This window comes from Enhydra lutris, unplaced genomic scaffold (assembly GCF_002288905.1).
Source record: "Enhydra lutris kenyoni isolate GAN:26980312 unplaced genomic scaffold, ASM228890v2 scaffoldscaffold65, whole genome shotgun sequence".
NCBI classification, from domain to species: Eukaryota; Metazoa; Chordata; class Mammalia; order Carnivora; family Mustelidae; genus Enhydra; species Enhydra lutris.
In genome coordinates, this window is record NW_019154149.1 from 3,276,992 (window position 1) to 3,295,920 (window position 18,929).

An 18,929-nucleotide genomic window follows, 5' to 3' on the forward strand; every position below is an offset into this window, starting at 1 on the left:
CTGAATTTGGTATTTATCACTCACACACATGTCTTAATTAGTTCACTAATCTGTAAGATTCCTAAATAATACATATTTAATATATCATGTAAAATATAACCTTATGCAACTTGTTTTTCACTATGCAATATGCTTTTAAGATGTATACACATTTACTTCTCTAATCCATTTACTTCTGATGGAAATATTCCATTGTATGAATATATTATAGCTCATATATTATTATAATTACTTGTTTTCTCATTAGACTCTAAGATTAATGAGAATGTGGTGTGTCTTATTTATATCCATCACTAAAGCCTGCATTCCTAGCACAAGTCCCAGTAAATATTAGGCATTCAATAAACATTTGTTAACAAAAAGATCGCTTTCATAAATGTTGACTCTGCTCTTTTAGCTCATCTTCCCTACAGGCGCAGTTCTGTGTAGTTACGTGATTGAATGTAAGCCAAAATGAGTTGTGCACCTTAAAAAAGAAAACCCCCCTATCCATTCCTTTCTGCTCTTCTGTGTGGATGTGGATGACACCTAGGAAAACCTTGAAAGCCAGAAATTCAATATAGCAGAACATCTATTAGCCAGAGACTCCAAATGACTATGTGGAGGAGGACAGCCCTATGAGCGGTTCATCAGTGCTGTACTTTAATGGAAGAGATACGTACACTTCCGTTGTTGTTTGGGCCATTACAGGTGTGCACAGGTGTTATAGTCGTCAGCCTATCCGACCCAATAAATATTTCTGTATGAATTTACCTCTGAGCTCTGATTGAGCTGGATCTTAAAGTTTCCTATATATAATATTTTCATTGTTATTTCCTGAGATTCCAACATTTGAGTTGTGATTTGTTCTGTGAATCAAGTTATTTCATAAAGGATTTAATTTTTTTTATTGCATTGAATTTTCTGGGGGGGATAAATATTTGCTTTCTTAGTTTGGTAACCAAGAAGTATTATTGTTCAGTTATAATGATCAGAAAATGTTCCCTGCCCTGCTTCTATTTAGAAGATATTAATTTTTATTTATGGTTAGTGTTGCAAATGTTTTATGTGTACACAAATAGGGCATAGGGTTTAAGTTTTCAGTCCTTTATCCTTATCGTGGGAGAAAGCATTTTCCAAAGATGGCAATAAAATGACTCTCATCCCCCATGCTCTCCTGCTATGACACTTGCCACTCTCCCTTCAAAAGAGCCTGCTTCTCGAAGTAAGTCAGAGAAAGACAAATACCATATTATTTCACTCATAGGTTGAATTGAAGAAATAAAATAAATGAGCAAAGGGGAAAAAAAGAGAGAGGAAGAGGCAAACCAAGAAACAGACTCTTACCTCTAGAGAACACACTGCTGGTTACCAGAGGGGAAGTGGGTGGGGGGTGGCGGAAGCAGGGGAGGGGATTAAGGAGAGCGTGTGTTGTGGTGGGCATGGAAGTGCTGAATCACTACACCGAAACTAGTATTATACTGCATGTCCACTAACTGAAATTTAAATAAAAAAAGAGCCTGCCTCTTCAAGCCCTTGAAACTGGGCAAGCCCTGTGACCATTTTGACCAATAAAATATTACAGAAGTGGCAGTGTGCCAGTTCCAGGCACAGCACAGACCTGGCAGCTTCTACCTCCTGCCTCTTGGAAGCCAGACACCAGTAAGAAGCGTGACTAACTTGAGAACGGCTTGCTGTGAGGAAGCCCTAAAGCATGTAGAGAGAGTGACGGCTCGCAGTTTTTTCAACCACCCCAGCCCATGAGCCAGACATGCCAGTAACGAAGACTTCAGTCGATTCTATCCATGGCATTTGATGGAAACCTAGTGAGAACCACTCACCTGTGCTCAGTCAGCACTAAGAACTGTGAGAAATCATAAATTATTTTTCCAACTCGAGGTAACGAGGTGTTTTGTCATGCGGCAAAAGCGAAAAGCTCTTATTTGTTTATGTGACGTTTCAAGGGCAAAGAGATATCCCTCTACTTACTGCATGCCCTTTTTTAAGTAGTCACTCTGCAGAAGTGGGATGGATCCTCTCACCCAGAAGGTGGTCCAAACAACATGACACACACACCAAATGGGTTTGAAATGATTTACCACTCACATAATAAGGTTTCCCAGAGAGATATGGGTGGCTCCCAAGGAGGTCTAAATGGCTTGATGGGACTGGGGAAGGAGACCGGCTGGGGGTTTTCATCTTGGTTAGGGGTTGGGGCTTGGCCTGGAGTGGGGGTTCTCCCTTGTGTGGGCCAGGGCTTGTATGATTTGAACTTCCCACTAGTACCAAGGACAGTGGCACCCAGACTTTCTCAACACCTTGCTCAGATGTAAGGCCAGAGGAGGAGGAGGAGGAGGACTACTGGGGCCTGAAAACTCTCAGCAGATAAACAACAATGGAGTCAGACCCTGTAACGATACCTGTGGTAGGACCCTGTAGACTTTGATGCTATGTGATCGGACACATAAAACTCATAACCTAAAATCTACATTGCTAATTACTCATTTCTCATCATGAAGTATTCTTTGTTGTATTATTTAATACTTTTGTCTCTGAATTCAACATGTCTGATACCAATAACATAACCTATTGTTTTTAGAATTTTTGTTTTTATTCAGTTAAAATTTATGTAGAGTGAAATGCACAGTTTGTAAATGTCAATGTGGTGAATTTTAATCGCCATATCTGTCCACCACCACATAGAGCATTTCCCTCACACCAGAATATTTCCTTTTACCCCTTTCAGTCAATTCCCATTCCTAATGTCAGTCACTATTCTCATTTTTCTCCCCATACTTTTCGCTGTTTTTGATCATCACAGAAATGGAATCTTATAGTATGTACCCTTCTGTGTCTGTATTCTTTCACACAGCAGGTTTTTTAAACACTGTATTAAGAAGCATTTTAAACATATTACAAAGTTACAAGGGTTTGAATGTGAAAATCCGCATACCCACAAAGCAGAGTCTACCGCTAAACTTTTACCATACTTGCTTTCTCACATATCTGTCTGTTCATCAACACATAGTAGATTTTGGTGCATACTAAAGTCAGTTCACACATGTTAATATGATGTTTTCTAAATACTTCAACATGCATATCTTTATAGTTGAACATGTTCATATAGTTCCTTTTTTTTCTTTTAGTGGTAAATTTCACATATAATAAAATGTACAGATATTAGGAATATTCTTTGTTGAAATTTGACAAATGCATACATCTGTGTTGTCTAAACTTTCAAGGTATATAATATTGCCATCATTCCAGAAAGCTTCCTCATGCCTGTTTTTAGTCAAACCTCACCTTTACTTTAGATTTCAAGGTCCTACTTTAGTTATATCCAACACAATTTTGATAGACTTTATTTTAGAATTGTTTTAGATTTACAGAACCATACAACAAATTTTGATAGGTTATATTTTATTACCACTCATTTCATTTTCTAGTGTTTCTTTTTTTTTAAAGAATTTTATTTATTTATTTGAGAGAGAGAGCAGAGCAGAGGGAGGGGCAGAGAGAAACAGACTCCCCGCTGAGCAGAGAGCCCGATATGGGACTTGATCCCAGGACCCTGAGACCATGACCTGAGCCCAAGGCAGACGCTCAACCAACTGAGCCACCCAGGTGCCCCTGTAGTGTTACTTTTGATCACGAAAGGCTTTGTTTGTTATGCTTCATGGATGTAGATTGTTTTTCTTCTACTTTGGTATTTTTTAATATGAAGGTTCACATAATTTGTAGGCCTTAGAATAAATTCAGTGGACTGTAGCTGGCTAGCATTTAAAAAATTACACAATAGGTACCAAACAGAATGCAAGCATATAGGAAAGTTAGCTGTTGTTTTGTTACATTTTTGTTTCAATTTGTGTGTGTGTGCGCACATGTGTGTGCATGCATACCTGTGTGCACACGTGTGTGCATGCATACCTGTGTGCACACGTGTGTGCCCAGCAGATTCATGTGCATACACGCATATGTACATACACTGGGTCTTGATACATGAAGTATCTTTTCCTACAAAGTTGCTGTGACAAAGACAGTAAAGCACCACTCTAGAAAATTAGGTCTCATGGAGGGGAATAATATGATTACATTTGCATTTTAGAAATACAACTCTGGTAGCAGTTTGTCGAATGGATTACAGGTGGGCAAATGTACATGTGAGGAGAACAGTTAGAAACTTATTACAATAGTCCGGACAACAGGTGGTTAGAGCCCAACTTAAACATTAGCTAGGTTTAGAAAGAAAAGGAGAGATGTACCAGATAAAGAGACTTCATAATTGATTGAAATTGGAGTTGAATGAGAAGGCTAGGATGACTCACATATTTCTTGGATGGCTGCATAATGCCATTAATCAGATTAGAACATAACAAAGAAAGAGCACACTTCCAAGGGAAAACGTATTAGGTTCTTGCTGTATTTAGTGCAAGACTTCTGTCTTAGTCTGTTTGGGCTGCTATAACAAAAATACCCTAGACTGGGTGACTTAAAAACAACAGAAGTTTATGTCTCACAGTTCTGGAGGCTGAAAATTTCAAGATCAAAGTGCCAGCAGATTTGGTGTCTGGTAGCCAGCTTCGTGGTTCATAGATGGCCTTCTTCTTGCTTTGTCCTCACAGGGTAGAGAGAATGAGGGAGCTCCCTGGGATTTCTTTCATGAGGACTAATGCCCTTATGATGGCTTCATTCCAATGACCTCATCACTTCCCAAAGCCCCCCCCAATACCATCACATTGGGGATTTGTTTCAATATGAATTTGGGAGGACACAAGCATTCAGTTTATGGCAGTTTGTAAAAGACATCCACTTAAGGATATTTACACTTTTGCCTATATAATGCTCAGAGAGATATCTAGGCCAGAAATACAGATTTACAAGTTATCAAAGTATAAGTTGTTAAAACTTACTAGTAGTTGAGATTAGTCAAAGAGTGAATATTATAAGAACAGAGACCTTAGAATAGAACTCCTTGGAATACCAATATTTTGGGTATAGGAAATAGAAGAGACATGAAAATGAGGGACTTAGATTGAACTATGATAAAAGCAAAGAAGGAGTAGTTTCTGGAAGCTAAGAATACTTCACATACAAAAAGTTGTTGAAGTGCCAAATGCTGCAAAGAAATCAAATAAAAAGAATTGAATTTAGCGACTAGGAGTTGGTGACTTTGGCAAAAGCCGTCTCATTCAGTGTTGACAATATCATGACATTGAATGTTCTGGTGTTCTGAGAAATGCTTAACCAGTTCTCTGAAAAAAAGTGTGGTATACATATATTCTTAATGAATTTCAATGATATTAAAGATTGTACAGCATGCAATTTATAATTACTAATATAACATACAACACTCTATATTGTAAATCGTCAATGTTCTTTAGTTAAGTTATCCTCACAGAATACGTTTGTATTCCAGCCACAACCGATGAATGAATGAAGGAATGTAGTTCTGACATCATGTTGGGTGATATTTTCATTTATGCTAAGAAGATGAGAGTGAAACATTAAAGGTCAACGTTAAAACTTCACTCATTCTGCCTAGAACATGAGTGAATTTTTGCTAAATCGGATGACAGTTTTCTAACATTGGAAGAATATGTCATTTTTTTCTGCTATTAACAACGTAATGGTTACAGGTCTAGAACACTTCTATGTTTAATCTGCATTATTAACACTTTTTCTATCACTTTATTAAATCTAGAAAAGTACCAGAACAATAATCCAAGCTCTGGTTTGTAGCATTTACTGATTTCCAGGGTCTAAATACTCCTACTATGACTGATTTTAAGCTACCAACATGCCACTGGAAAGGGAGCTAGAAAGAGATACACAGGAGTACACCACTGTGTATTGTTCCCACTAAACAGATAAAACAGGCATAAAAACCTCAAGAATTCAGATAATAAAGTGTAAGAAAATAATTAGGAAGTTATGAGTATTTATTACCTTATGAAATATACTTTATTTATATAAATTTATATAAATTATATAAACCTGGAGGTTTATATAATTTATTTTTTCATAATGACTTGAAACATCCTGAAAATTTAACGATTGTCCCTTGCACTCCAGCAAGCCACTGATTGGAAGAAAAGGAGGATGGTCCCAGACACGGACCTGGTGACTGTGGTCTACCATTGGCTCCAGCAAGTGTGATTTTGATGAAGTTACTTTACTAGGTGGAGTCTCAATTTCCTCATCTTCAAATTAAGGATCTTAACATCTATTTTACATGTTATTAGAATCCTTAGAGATAATGAATCTAATTCACACATGTTAGACCCTCAGTATATGGAAATCTTTATCATTCTTTTCATTACTGCTAAACACTGGTGATCAGAGTCCCATGGGAATTTGTTGTTGTTGTTACAGTATTTTTTAACTTTTCCATCTGATCTCCCTTGACCTGGGAGAGCCCGGTTGATTTTCAGAATATCTTTTCTTTTTAACTGAGGTGCCCATTAAAGCTTCTAATAATGTAAGAGTCTTTTAAAAATTAACGTAATTCCCATGCTGCCTGACTAGTTAGGCATTTCCTTCTTTAAATTCCTAGCAGAATATTAAATGGGGGAGTCTGATGAAATTTCAGGAAGATCCTAGAAGTGCCATCTTATTAGGTAATGACTGATGTGAAGTAATATACCCAGCAATTATTCACATAGGCCTGGGGCATGGGGAAAGGGAGGAGATTCAACTACTCTGTCTCTAAACAAAAGCGAGTCTGTTCTCTAAAATAATCATCTTTCCCCTTTTCAGTTCTTTTTATTCTTTCCCACAGATGTGATACCCTTGACATCATCCAGAAATGGTTATATATACTGAGCACTGGAATGTCAGATGAATACTGCTTTTGAGTCTTGTATTTCATTTAATCTATTTATAAGTACTATTTTGCAAAGGAAAAATCTATTACCTCCTGAGGTCATATTAATAACTACTTATCTGTGTGTTTGCATGACATTATGACTAATAGTTTAAGATTACTTCATTCCCCTTAGTATTTGTGGTATCGAAATCAAGCTAGATAGCAATTTAGATTACTTCACAAATAAAAGAAACATTTGTTTCTCAAGCCCTCATTTTTAATTTAATATCACAAAATGGCTATATTTTACCTTTTAGAAATATTTTTATTGAAATAATTTCACAAAGAAACAAAAAATATTTAAAGTGTCCAATTTGCTACATATCATTTCTATTTTCAACACAATTTAGTATGGTTAATAGGAATAAAAGATGAATACAGATGTTTTATATTGGAAATCATTTTATATCATTAAAAAGACCTTGGACCTATAAAAATAATCATGAGTTTCCAAATAAGATGATTATAATGGTATTTTAGCTAGGTTTAAAAGCAACACTCATGTAAGAAAAATTAATGCGAATGAAAATACTGGTAAAATGTGATCACGCTAAGAAAATGATTGCCAGTGGAAGAACTTATAAATTATTGGCATCATTATTCAAAAAAAATTTTTTTTTACTCTCTCTTTCCAGTCCCATGGGAAGGACTGTACTTCACGACCCCTTATGGTTCTGTGAAATCATGTACATGGCTAGTTTGCACTACTGAGTTGTGAGCAAAAGTAACATGGCACAGTTGGGTCAGGGCATTTAAACACCAATATGAGCCCACCTAGAGCCCCTCTCCCCCTTATCTCCCCATCCCTCATTCTATCCCGCTCTCCCTCTCCCCCTGTCCCTCTTGCCCTTTCCATGGGGGAAGTAGCCTCTAAAGCCTTGGTCTTTTTCAGTGATGGAAGTGGCTTTGTTATTCATGTTGGGTCCCACATACCGTACTTGATAGGTTATGCTAATGAGGTGACTTCCATTGAGCCCCTAGATAAATTTTACTGAGGAAATAATTTATGATGGGGTTGGCCATGTCAGGAAGACCAATCATGTGCTTAAAGTGTTGATGACAGCCAACCTCTAGGGAGGGGAAGTTGAATTCATCCTCTTAACTAGTGGTTCAATCAATCATGCCTACATAATGAAACCTCAATAAAAAACCCCAGGAAGTGTTGACACCAAAGCCTGGGTGAGCTTTCTGGGTTAACAATAGTCTGTGCTAGGAGGGTGACCCATCCTAACTCCATCAGGAGAAGGCTGCTGAACCCTGTCATTTGGGACACTCCCAGACCTTGCACTATGTCTCTTCTTTTGGCTGGTTCTGATTTGTTTCTATGTCTTCCAAAGTCATAGGAGCAAAGCTTCTTTTTCATTGACTTTTATTCTTTGTGTCAATTTCTAACTCTACACCCCGAAATTATTTTTGTCAGCCTTCTTCCAACATCTACTGTTTCAGTAGAATCAGAACCTCTTTGGCTACTTTTTCTCTGTCTCCTCTGTTGTTTCATCAACATCCTACACCCAAATGTAGCAATCTTCCAAATGTGTATTGTAGGTTTTCTCTGCTTCTGTTCTTGTGCTCTATTCTGGGACTTTATTGTTTCTATGGTTATTTTCCTTGCGTTTTTTTGGTAACTCTCCTTTTCTATTAGGGTCCAAATTTCCATTTCTGACTGCCTAGTCTATATCCCATAGTCTAGAGCAGTATACAAACTTGACCTCAGCTTTCTCCTGGTCCTCCTCCTCTTTCTGCATCTGCTATTGCAGTGATTGGCCATTCTGTCATGTCTCACTGGGACACTCAAAAGCTTCTTAAACCATGCTAACTCTGTTTATGTTTCCTTCTTAAAATTTTTTCAAACACCCAATTGCTAATATGATAACTGGTACTCAAGACTTTCAAGAATTCCATCTCAAACCACCCTTATTCTATTTCTATCCTTCACACACTCAATGTTCCAGCCCAACAGATTTAATTGTTATTCTCCATTAACCTCCTCCATATTCCCCCTCTCTGCTTTTGCTAATATAGGAACAAATAACAAAGGTTCTTCTCAATCCAACTCTGTATATTCACAGTCTTACCACTCTTCCAGGCCCAACTTGAATCCTAAGCACGTATTTTGGATTCATGCTGACTACAGCCACAGATGTAGGTTGAGGTGTTCTTGCTGCGGCCCTGGCCCAAGGACGACCCCTAGTGGTTACACCTGCCCAGAGCACTTCTGGTGAGGGTAATAGCTTCAAATCAGCGAAACAAAAAATGAAATCAGAGGATAATTTTCTCACTTGTGTAGTAAGAAATTATATATGCAAATATACAGTCAAGTAAGGTAACATATTGACTGAGACCGTACATTATGGTTTTCTAAGGGATACAAATAAACTGTGAATTACTTGGTGTATAAAGACTCCTATAGCCATGAGAAATATTTTCCTAGATAGAGCAGCCCCTAAAAACACTAAAAAAACTTGTTTTGGACTGTACTAATTTATATTGGCTTCCTTAACTAAATAAGCTTTCTCTTTTATCATCTCTCTTAGCCCTGTGCATCTCCTGCATCAGAGTTACAGAATTGTAGTTAAATTAAAAAAAAAATCGTCAATTGTTTTACTGTCTGACTCACTCCTCTAACCTATGAGCTCCCTCAAGTTTGGGCTTTGTCTGACCTGTTGACTTAGTGTAGTGCCTGCTACATAGTAGCAACTCACATATTTATGGAATGACTGACTTCTCCCCATATAAGTAGGAACTCATGTATTTGCTAAAGGAACAGACTTCCCTGCAAAGATTTTGCTCACATTTATCAATGTTAGAAAGAAAATTCACGTTTGTGTTCTATGTTCTCTGATGTGGTACTACTGTACTATGCAATTCCACTCCTCTCGCCTGGGCCTCAGTTTCCCCCACCTGGGCCATCTGAGAAGGCGTCCAGCTAATTGTGACTCCTATTGTAGAAGTAAATATGATTTACAGAAAACCTCACATCTTCTAGTCTCTCACTTTTCTTCAATTAATATAGCTCAGATATTCGTGAGTTAGGCTGGCAACTTCTGAACAAATTCCATCACTTAGATGTAAGCTCACTGTCCACAACATGCCTTTTTTTTTAAGATTTTTTATTTCTTCATGTAACAGAGAGAGAGATCACAAGTAGGCAGGGAGGCAGGCAGAGAGAGAGAAGGGAGGAAGTAGGCTCCCCGCTGTGCAGAGAACCCAATGTGGGGCTCGATCCCAGGACCCTGAGATCATGACCTGAGCCGAAGGCAGAGGCTTAACCCACTGAGCCACCCAGGCGCCCCACAACATGCCTTTCTAATGATGAAGACACTAGCTGCAAGAGGAAATGCTAAGTCATTCCTCTGAAATATGACTATGTTTTGAGGCATGCAGAATGTAATTAAATCAATCTAAATTTGAGAATGAAGAAGTACTTTCTCATAATTTTCCATTAGCTTATTTTGTCTTGTTTTAATTCACATGAAAAATTAGGAGAGAAATCTTCAATGACTCCCCATTATCTATGAAAGAAAGCACGGGGGCATCTTATTCTGGTATTAAGATTGACCACAATTGTTGCAGTGGTTTGAATAATTACCCTGAATGGATCAAACTGGCACACACAAGCATTGGCCCCAAGATGATTATCACATATAGCTATTACTTACGAGAGTTAAGATTAGGCATTTTAACTTATTCTGAATTCTTATAGTGATCCTCAGGTAGGTATTATACCCTTTTCACAAATTAGGAAACAGGCTCATAAATGAAGAACAATATAAAAGAGATCACAGCAGTTTCTGAGCTACAATTCAGCCCCAGCTGTGTCTGACTCCAAAGCCTGTATTTTTTTCATTAAGGTATGCTGCTCCAAAATTACACTGTTTAATAAAAAATCAGACTCTAGGGTGTCTGGGTGGCTCAGTCAGTTAAGCGGTTGCCTTTGATCAGGTCATGATCCCAGGGTTTTGGGATGGAGTCCCGCGTTGGGCTCTCTGCTCAGCAGGGAGTCTGTTTCCTCCCTCTGCCCCTCCGCTCAGGTACTCTCTCTCTCATGCTTTCTCGCACGCCCTCTCTCTTTCCCCCTCTCAAATAAAAAAATCTCTTTAAAAAATCAGAGTCTATACGCCATGAAGACTGAGGCAGATTCCAAGTCTATTGCGTGTCTTAGGTCACATGCACACACTGGCTCTGCCACAACCATCCCTCCAAGAATCTTCAAGTGTATTTCAAGGCTCTGTTTACTGTCACCATAGTTTCTTTTTCTTAGTTGGCTGCTATTAATTTTGCCTATCCTAAAAAAGGGGTAGGGACACATTTCAAACTCCCATTTCTCCTCTAACCACTTCCTGCCATCCTGTATACAGGGGCTTAGAAACACAGGATATCCTAGGTGATTATGCCTCACTTAGGGATTCAGCCTCAGCCATGTAACCCCAGTCCCTGGGGAGCTGGGATAAACCCACTGAACCCATCTATTTTCCAGACCTCACCCTAGTCTTTTGTATCAGGATATTGCTGTTCTAGGTTCATTTATGCTGAAAGCCCAACCTTCTGTCTCCACAGTCCGGTTTATCACAGTGCATCCTATGAGAGCAGAGAGAATTCTTCAGTGCTGGGAAGAGTGAGGGAAAAGGGCTTGAACTCTGCTTGAGCACAAGTCTTAGAACTGGAATCTGGACAGTATGCGAAATTTTTATGTGAATCCTAGCATATATGTATTCAAAAACACTCAAGGGGGAAGGATTTGCTGCTTTCATCAGATTCTCAATGTGATCTTTGGACCCTCCCCCCAAACTGAGAACCACTGCCCTAAAGTTAGGTGTAGCCAGCACTTCCCTGACTTCCAGTATTCTCTTGTCACCTCAGTGAGTTTGGCAGGCCAGCTGGTGGTCAAACAAGTATATGGCTATCAATCTGGGTGGGGTGGTATGAATGGAGTCCTAATAGGAAATACACACTTTAGAACAGCTCATAAGGTTGAAAAAACATGTAGAAATGTGTGAATAAGTCCTAGGAAGTAACAAGGTGTTGGGTTATGTATCATGGACACCCAGTAATCTCTGCAGGGCACCAGATGAAGAAGTAAGAAATCTTGGTCTTGGTTGGATAATCACAAATAGTAAATTGACTGTCTTCTGGGAAAGAAATATCCCCAGGAGAACTAACCCCTCTTTCTGAAGACCAAACTCTCTTCTCTGAAGCACTATAATCTCATCCAAATATCTAGACCCCCTCCTTCAGTGTGTGCTGGAAGTTCTTCCGAACGTTGTAAAATACAGTGTGGTGTTTGTAGAACACTACACACTAAAGACAAGAACATAGACTTTTCATCCTGTAATTTTCTTTTGTCTTGGCAGTAATATTATAAAAACATATTTATGTGATAAATGGGATGCAATGGGTGAGTGAGGAAACGCGATTCCCTGCAATTGTATGAATGTACCAGGAGGATACAGTTAATACAGTTAATCCTAGTCTACTCCTTAATAATACTGTGCATGCTCAAATTCCTATCACAAAGCTCTTAGCACTCTTATGTCTTATTGTGCTATTACTAGTTTCCACTTCACTTCATAGCATAATACATTTCATTTAAATCCTAGTCTATCAAATTCATCTTCACATTTATAATGCCACTTACTGCCTCATCTCTCTAGCTCAGAGGTTGCTTTTGTGCAGCATACTATAGTGCTGTATTCTCATAGAAGACATTCAGAATGTGGAATGCTCAACCGAAATTCACTAGCTTGCTTACACACACACACACACACACACACACACACACACACACAATTTATTTTTAAAAAAAACAGTGGGTTTACAAATATCCATGGTAAATTCAATCATGATTATTTTGTTGACTTCTCTGTTATTATAAGAAAGACAATGAGATTTCACTAAAGGACCACACCAATGAGATGAAGGTAAAGAAACAGATGGGTGAAGGTCATGGAACATTTGTAATAATTTTCATTTGTGATTGTAAAGAATATTCTCTCATGGTAGATAATTTGGAAAAATGTACATAAATATATATACCTGGGACACCTGGGTGGCTCAGTGGGTTAAAGCCTCTGCCTTCAGCTCAGGTCATGATCCCAGGGTCCTGGGATGGAGCCCTGCATCGGGCTCTCTGCTCTGCGGGGAGCCTGCTGCCCCCCCGCCCCTGCCCACCTGCCTCTCTGCCTACTTGTGCTCTCTGTCTGTCAAATAAATAAATAAAATCTAAAAAAATTTAAAAATTAAAAAAATAAATAAATATACCTGTACATATATATACCCGCAGCTCACATAGGTATATCTATATAAAGAAAAGGAAATGACCCATCTTTTTTTTTTTTAACATTTTGGTGCATTTCATTCTAGTTATCTTTCCCACATATTACATGCATACACACATGAATTCATGAATCATGGCCCTATTATTATTAGTTGTGTGATAATAATCAAATCATGCGATTTCAGTAAGTCTCAGATTCCTCATTTTTAAAATGGGGAAAATAACTTTCCCTGCCTCAGAGGGGAGTTGTGAGATTTAAGTAATTAAGTGTAAAGCCCCTGGCACAGTTCCTGGCACAGAGTAAGTGCTCAATAAATATGAGTCGTGATTGCTCTTATTGTTACTATAATTGCCCTTTACATACAATAGGCTTTCTAAGTGTATCTTTTGTCTAGAACTAAAAAATACTCTACTCAAGGATGCATTGTGATTTATCTATCCCCTCTTTTGAGTTATTTAGATGGTTTATAAATCTTTATATCTGACACTGTGATGAATATCTTTTTACAAACACTTTTTTGCTGCATTTCCAATTACTTAGAACAGATTCATAGAGGTGGAATTCTTGTGTCTTATGGTGACAAATATTGGTTACTGTATTGGGTTTACTTTATTTTCCTCATATCTGATTTGTTCCTATTTTTCTGGAAAGTTTTCTTTTATGAAGAAACCCTTCTTGGGATTGATCATCTTGTTATCTTAGTATGTCATTTAATATACACAGGATGTATATCATACCAGGATGACAAATAATGTCATGTAAGAGAGCTTACATTATTCTCCCTAGCACTCCCCTCCCTAGCACTCCCTATTAATTATTACTGAATATATTATTACTTCCCTACTCTTTTCTCTTAACAAATATTAATAATTTATTTCAGAGAGAGAGAGAGGAAGAGCAAGAGAGAGTGTGTAAGCCAGAGGAGGGGCATAGGGAGAGGGAGAGAGAATCACAAGCAGGCTTCCCTGCTGAGCGTGGAGCCTGAGATTTCATGACCCTAAGATCATGACCTGAGCTGAAACCAAGATCTGGACACTTAACCAACTGAGCCACCCAGGTTCCCCTCTTCCATTCCATTCTTAAGTCCATAATTCTCCATAGATATTAAAGGCATGAGTGATATTAAATGCGTTTGTACCCATAGCTTAGTCTAAAAGATGCTTACTCCTGGAATAAATAACTACTATTTTAACAGATGGGAACCCTAATTGTTGGTCATGGTTTCCTGATCTTTAACCAAAATTGTAAAAAAAATGGTATTTTTTTTAAAAAAGAAAACGTCTATATTAAACTTCTGGTCAATATGTCTCAGTGAGTTCATTTTCACCTTCACACATATTTTCCAATCTAACAAATTAAAACAAAAAAATAGCCATGTCCATTCTCAAAAATATGATACATATCTCTGAAGATCAGACATACAATAGAATCACAAAGCCATAAGCTTCCAGTGTTCTAAAACCAAAGACAGCATTGGAGGCTTGATAGAAGTTTGGACGGATAAGGGAAAGTAAGTATTCCACTTTGTAGAAAATAATACCACAGAAAGAGAACAACAAACAAAACCCAAAATAAAATTCAAATAAGCCTCAATAGTTTTAGTAATGATATGTATTGAATAGGTGAGGAGAAAGTCCAAATTTATATGATCTTTTTCACAGGACAGAAAAAGAGGGGGAGGAGAAAGGAGAGATGGAAAATTTATCAATGATAGCAATAATGACAACAGAAGAGTAATAAAATATATCCTAAAAGAATCAGGATATGTTATTTAAAAATTGTTATTTTCAGGAGCACTTGGGTAGCTGGGTTGGTTGAGCATCTCACTTTTGCTTTTCTTGAGTAATGATCTTAGGGTTGTGGGATGGAGTCCTGTGTCAGTCTCCATGCTCAGCAGGGAGTCTGCTTGGGATTCTTTCCCTGTTTCTCTGCCCCTCCTCCCCATTCCACACTTGCACTCTCTCTAAAATAAATCTTTAAAATGTTTTTATTTTCATAGAGAGATAAGCCATTAAATAGAATTGGGAACCCCCCCAAAGACACAAAAATACATGAAAATGATATATAAAAGGGAGGTCAGGAAGTCAGTGGAGAAAAAATGAGCTATTCAATAAATGGTTCTGGGCAACTGGTTAACCATCTAAAATTAGATTTTCTCATCTATTACAGAAATTAATTATATATGGATTAGGGATATAAATGATGAAAAACATGTTTTCAGGGGCACCTGGGTGGCTCAGTGGGTTAAAGCCTCTGCCTTCAGCTCAGGTCATGATCCCAGGGTCCTGGGATTGAGCCCCGCATCGGGCTCTCTGCTCAGCAGGGAGCCTGCTTCCTCCTCTCTCTCTGCCTGCCTCTCTGCCTACTTGTGATCTCTCTCTCTGTCAAATAAATAAAATCTTAAAAAAAAAGTTTTCAAAATTATTAAATAATCAAGACAATGAAATGATCTTGAGGTAAAGAATGGGTTCTTAAAGAAGATAAAGAAGATACAAAAAGATACAAAGAAACATGAATATATGATAATAGTAATAAATTCATCTTCAATAAGTTAACATTTTTATATGACAAAAAGCATAAAAATAGAGGCAAAGAACAACATCAGCATCATGGTGAAATGAAGTGTTCCTAGTTTTTATCCTCTCCCCCAACAAAAATAATTTGGCATCCATCCACAGACAAAAGTGGCTTTGTGGGAACTATGGGATCCAGCAACATATACCAAGGGATTCTGGAGGAGTTTCGCCCACTTGTGCATCAAATAATAGGCATAAAGACTTTGGTCCTGGCTGTTGCCCCTGCAGTGGTGAACCAGCTCCTGTATCTCTCAGCCAGTCTGGAAAATCCTGTCTTAGACAGACACCTGCAAAAGGAGAACCCCTGTGGAAGTTTAGGTTTACAGAGGAAAAGTTGCAGCACACCACTGGAACAAAAAGTAGGAGTTTGGAAATATTGAAGAGGGTGAAAGGAACAGCTTGACTTTACTCCATCACCCCTCCTCCAAGGCAGTACAGCTTAGGGCATAGAGAGACATACTTAGGATTTCTCTCCCAGGGAAAAGTGAGAGTGTGAATACCCAGCATCCTCAGCTATAAGGGATGCTTAACAAAGAGTTTGATTACTCTCTCATCCCATCCAGAATACAGAATTGAGAGCTACATAAGTAGAGAACAGGAAGAGGCTGGGACTCTCAAAGACATTAAAGAGATGCAGATCCTGGGGTGCCTGGGTGGCTCAGTCCTTTAAGTGTCCAACTCTTGGTTCTGGCTCTGGTCATGATCTCAGGGTCATGAGCTCAAACCCCACATGGAGCTCTCATCAGGCTCAGTGCTCAGCAGGGAGTCTGCTTGAGATACTCTCTCTCTCTCTCCTCCCTCTGCCTCTCCACCACTCACACACACTCTCTCTAAAATAAATAAATAAATCTTTACAAAAATAAAAGAGAGATGCAGATCCTACTAACTACATCACAGACTCCATCAAGAAGACTGCCCAAGAGATTAAGGAGTGAATTTGTTGTAACGAGCACTGGGTGATGTATGGAATTGTTGAATCATTGTGCTATATACCTATAACTAATGTAACACTGTATGTTAACCTACTGGACTTAAAAACTTTTAAAAAAGAAGCCTGCCTAGGAGTTGCTGGGAATACCTCACCCAAAGACCCCTCCAGTAGGCTCATGAGCACCCCCAGTGTGAAGAATGCCTCACCCACAAACACCCTTACCCTGTAGCTAGCTCCCTGTACACATTTCCAACTGCAGCAGTGACAGAGTGTTTTGGCAAATGACTAGTGTGCTTGCATAGAAAGCTGGCCCAACGAGAAACCATAAGCTTCAGCTTCAGGACCACTTTTATGAAAACAAAAGTGAAGCTGTCAGCATCCAGCTTGGTGCACTGCAAGATCTAGAGAAAGCATATGAACTTAAGATTTCTACTTCAAGAGGTAGCAAGAAGCAGGGAGCAGGTCTGAGAAGAAGAAAGCCGGAGAAAGCCTCCAAATCACTAGCAAGGCTGACAGTATTCTTTCCTACAGGCAGTAAAAACTAGAAGAGGTGATTGCGACTTCAAACGTAGAGATAGCAACACAAAACTTCAAGGAGTAGGAGAAATCAAGGAATCTTACACCACCAAAGGATCATAATAATCTTCCAGTAGCCAATCCCAAAGACATGAAGATCTGCGATTTACCTGATAAAGAAGTCAAAATAGCTGTTTTAAGGAAATTCAGTGAGCTATAAGAAAACACCGAAAGACAGTTCAAAGAAATAAAGAGAACAATTTGTGAACAAAATGAGAACTTTAACAAAGGAACAGAAATCATAAAAAAGAACCTAACAGAAATTCTACAATAGAGAGCAACAACAGCAGAACTGATTTAAAGAAAAAAGAATCTGAAACAGAAGTAAGGAACTTTGAAATTACCCAGCAGATTTCAAAATCCCTGTTCATTCTCCTTACCGCACTACCTCTCCTGAAGCCAGAGTCTATCTTCATGTAATGCTCTGATCTCATAATTTCCTCAGCAACCTGGGGTTCTGAGAGTCCCAGCCCCCACGCCCAGGGTTGAACACTTTCAGGTATTGTTCTGGTGATTTTTGCTACTGCTGATGATTCTTTTTTTTTTTTTTTTAAAGATTTTATTCTTAAGCAATCACTGCACCCAGTGTGGGGCTGGAACTCAAAACCCAGGATCAAGAGTCACAGGCTCTTTTGACTGAGCCAGCCAGGTGTCCTGCTGATGATTCTTGATGAATTCCTTTCGTTATAGTGTCTGGTAGTCACGTTCACACCATTTGCCAGTTGTCTCTTAAGTGAAAGTCATTGTTAAAAAAAAAAGGCAGGGGAAGTTCACCTCTTATTAAAACTGGTTAGCTTAAAAAAAAAAAAAAGAAAAGAAATCCAGCAGCGTAGGGCAAAGAAAAAAGAATGGAAAAAAGTAAAAACAAACAAAGAAACAAAAAAACACAAAATAAAACAACCTACTTCATGTATGGAATACCATCATAATAACCAATTTGTGTGTTATTCAAGTTTAAAAAGGAGAGAAGGAGGAGAATGAGTGAGAAAGCTTATTTAAGGAAATAATGGCTGAGCACACCCAAATATGCAGAGAGATTTGGATATCCAAGTTAATGAATCTCATAGGTCACCAAACAAATTCAACATAAAAAGATCCTCTCTAAGATACATTATAATAAAATTATTGAAAATAAAAAACAAAGAGAGATTTTAAGAAGCTTAAAACTTACAAGGGAACCCCTGAGATTGAGAATAGATTTCTCAGCAGACACCTTGCAGGCCAGGAAAGAATTGGTTGATATAGTAGAGCTGAAAGAAAAAAATTGCCAAGCAAGAATACTCTATCTGGCTAAGTCATCTTTCAGAAAAGAAGGAGAAATAAGGACTTTCCCAGACAAACAAAAGCTGAGGCAATCTATCACAACTAGATCTGCTTCACAAGAAATATCGAAAGGAGTTATTCAAATTGAAATGAAAGGATGTTAGTAACATGAAAACACATGGAAATATACAACACTGTTAAAGGTAAGTATATAATCAAATTCAGAATACTCTAATACTGCAATATGGTGGTATATTAACCACTTAATTCTAGTATAAAGATTAAAGGACAGCAGTATTAAATTTAACTATATCTACAGTTATTTATTAATGAATACACAATTTAAAAAGAGATAAATTGTGAAATCAAAAACAAAAAAAAGGAGAGAGTAAAAGGGCATAGTTTTGTATCGATTGAAATTAAGTTGTTATCAGCATAAAAGAGATTACTATATATATATTTCT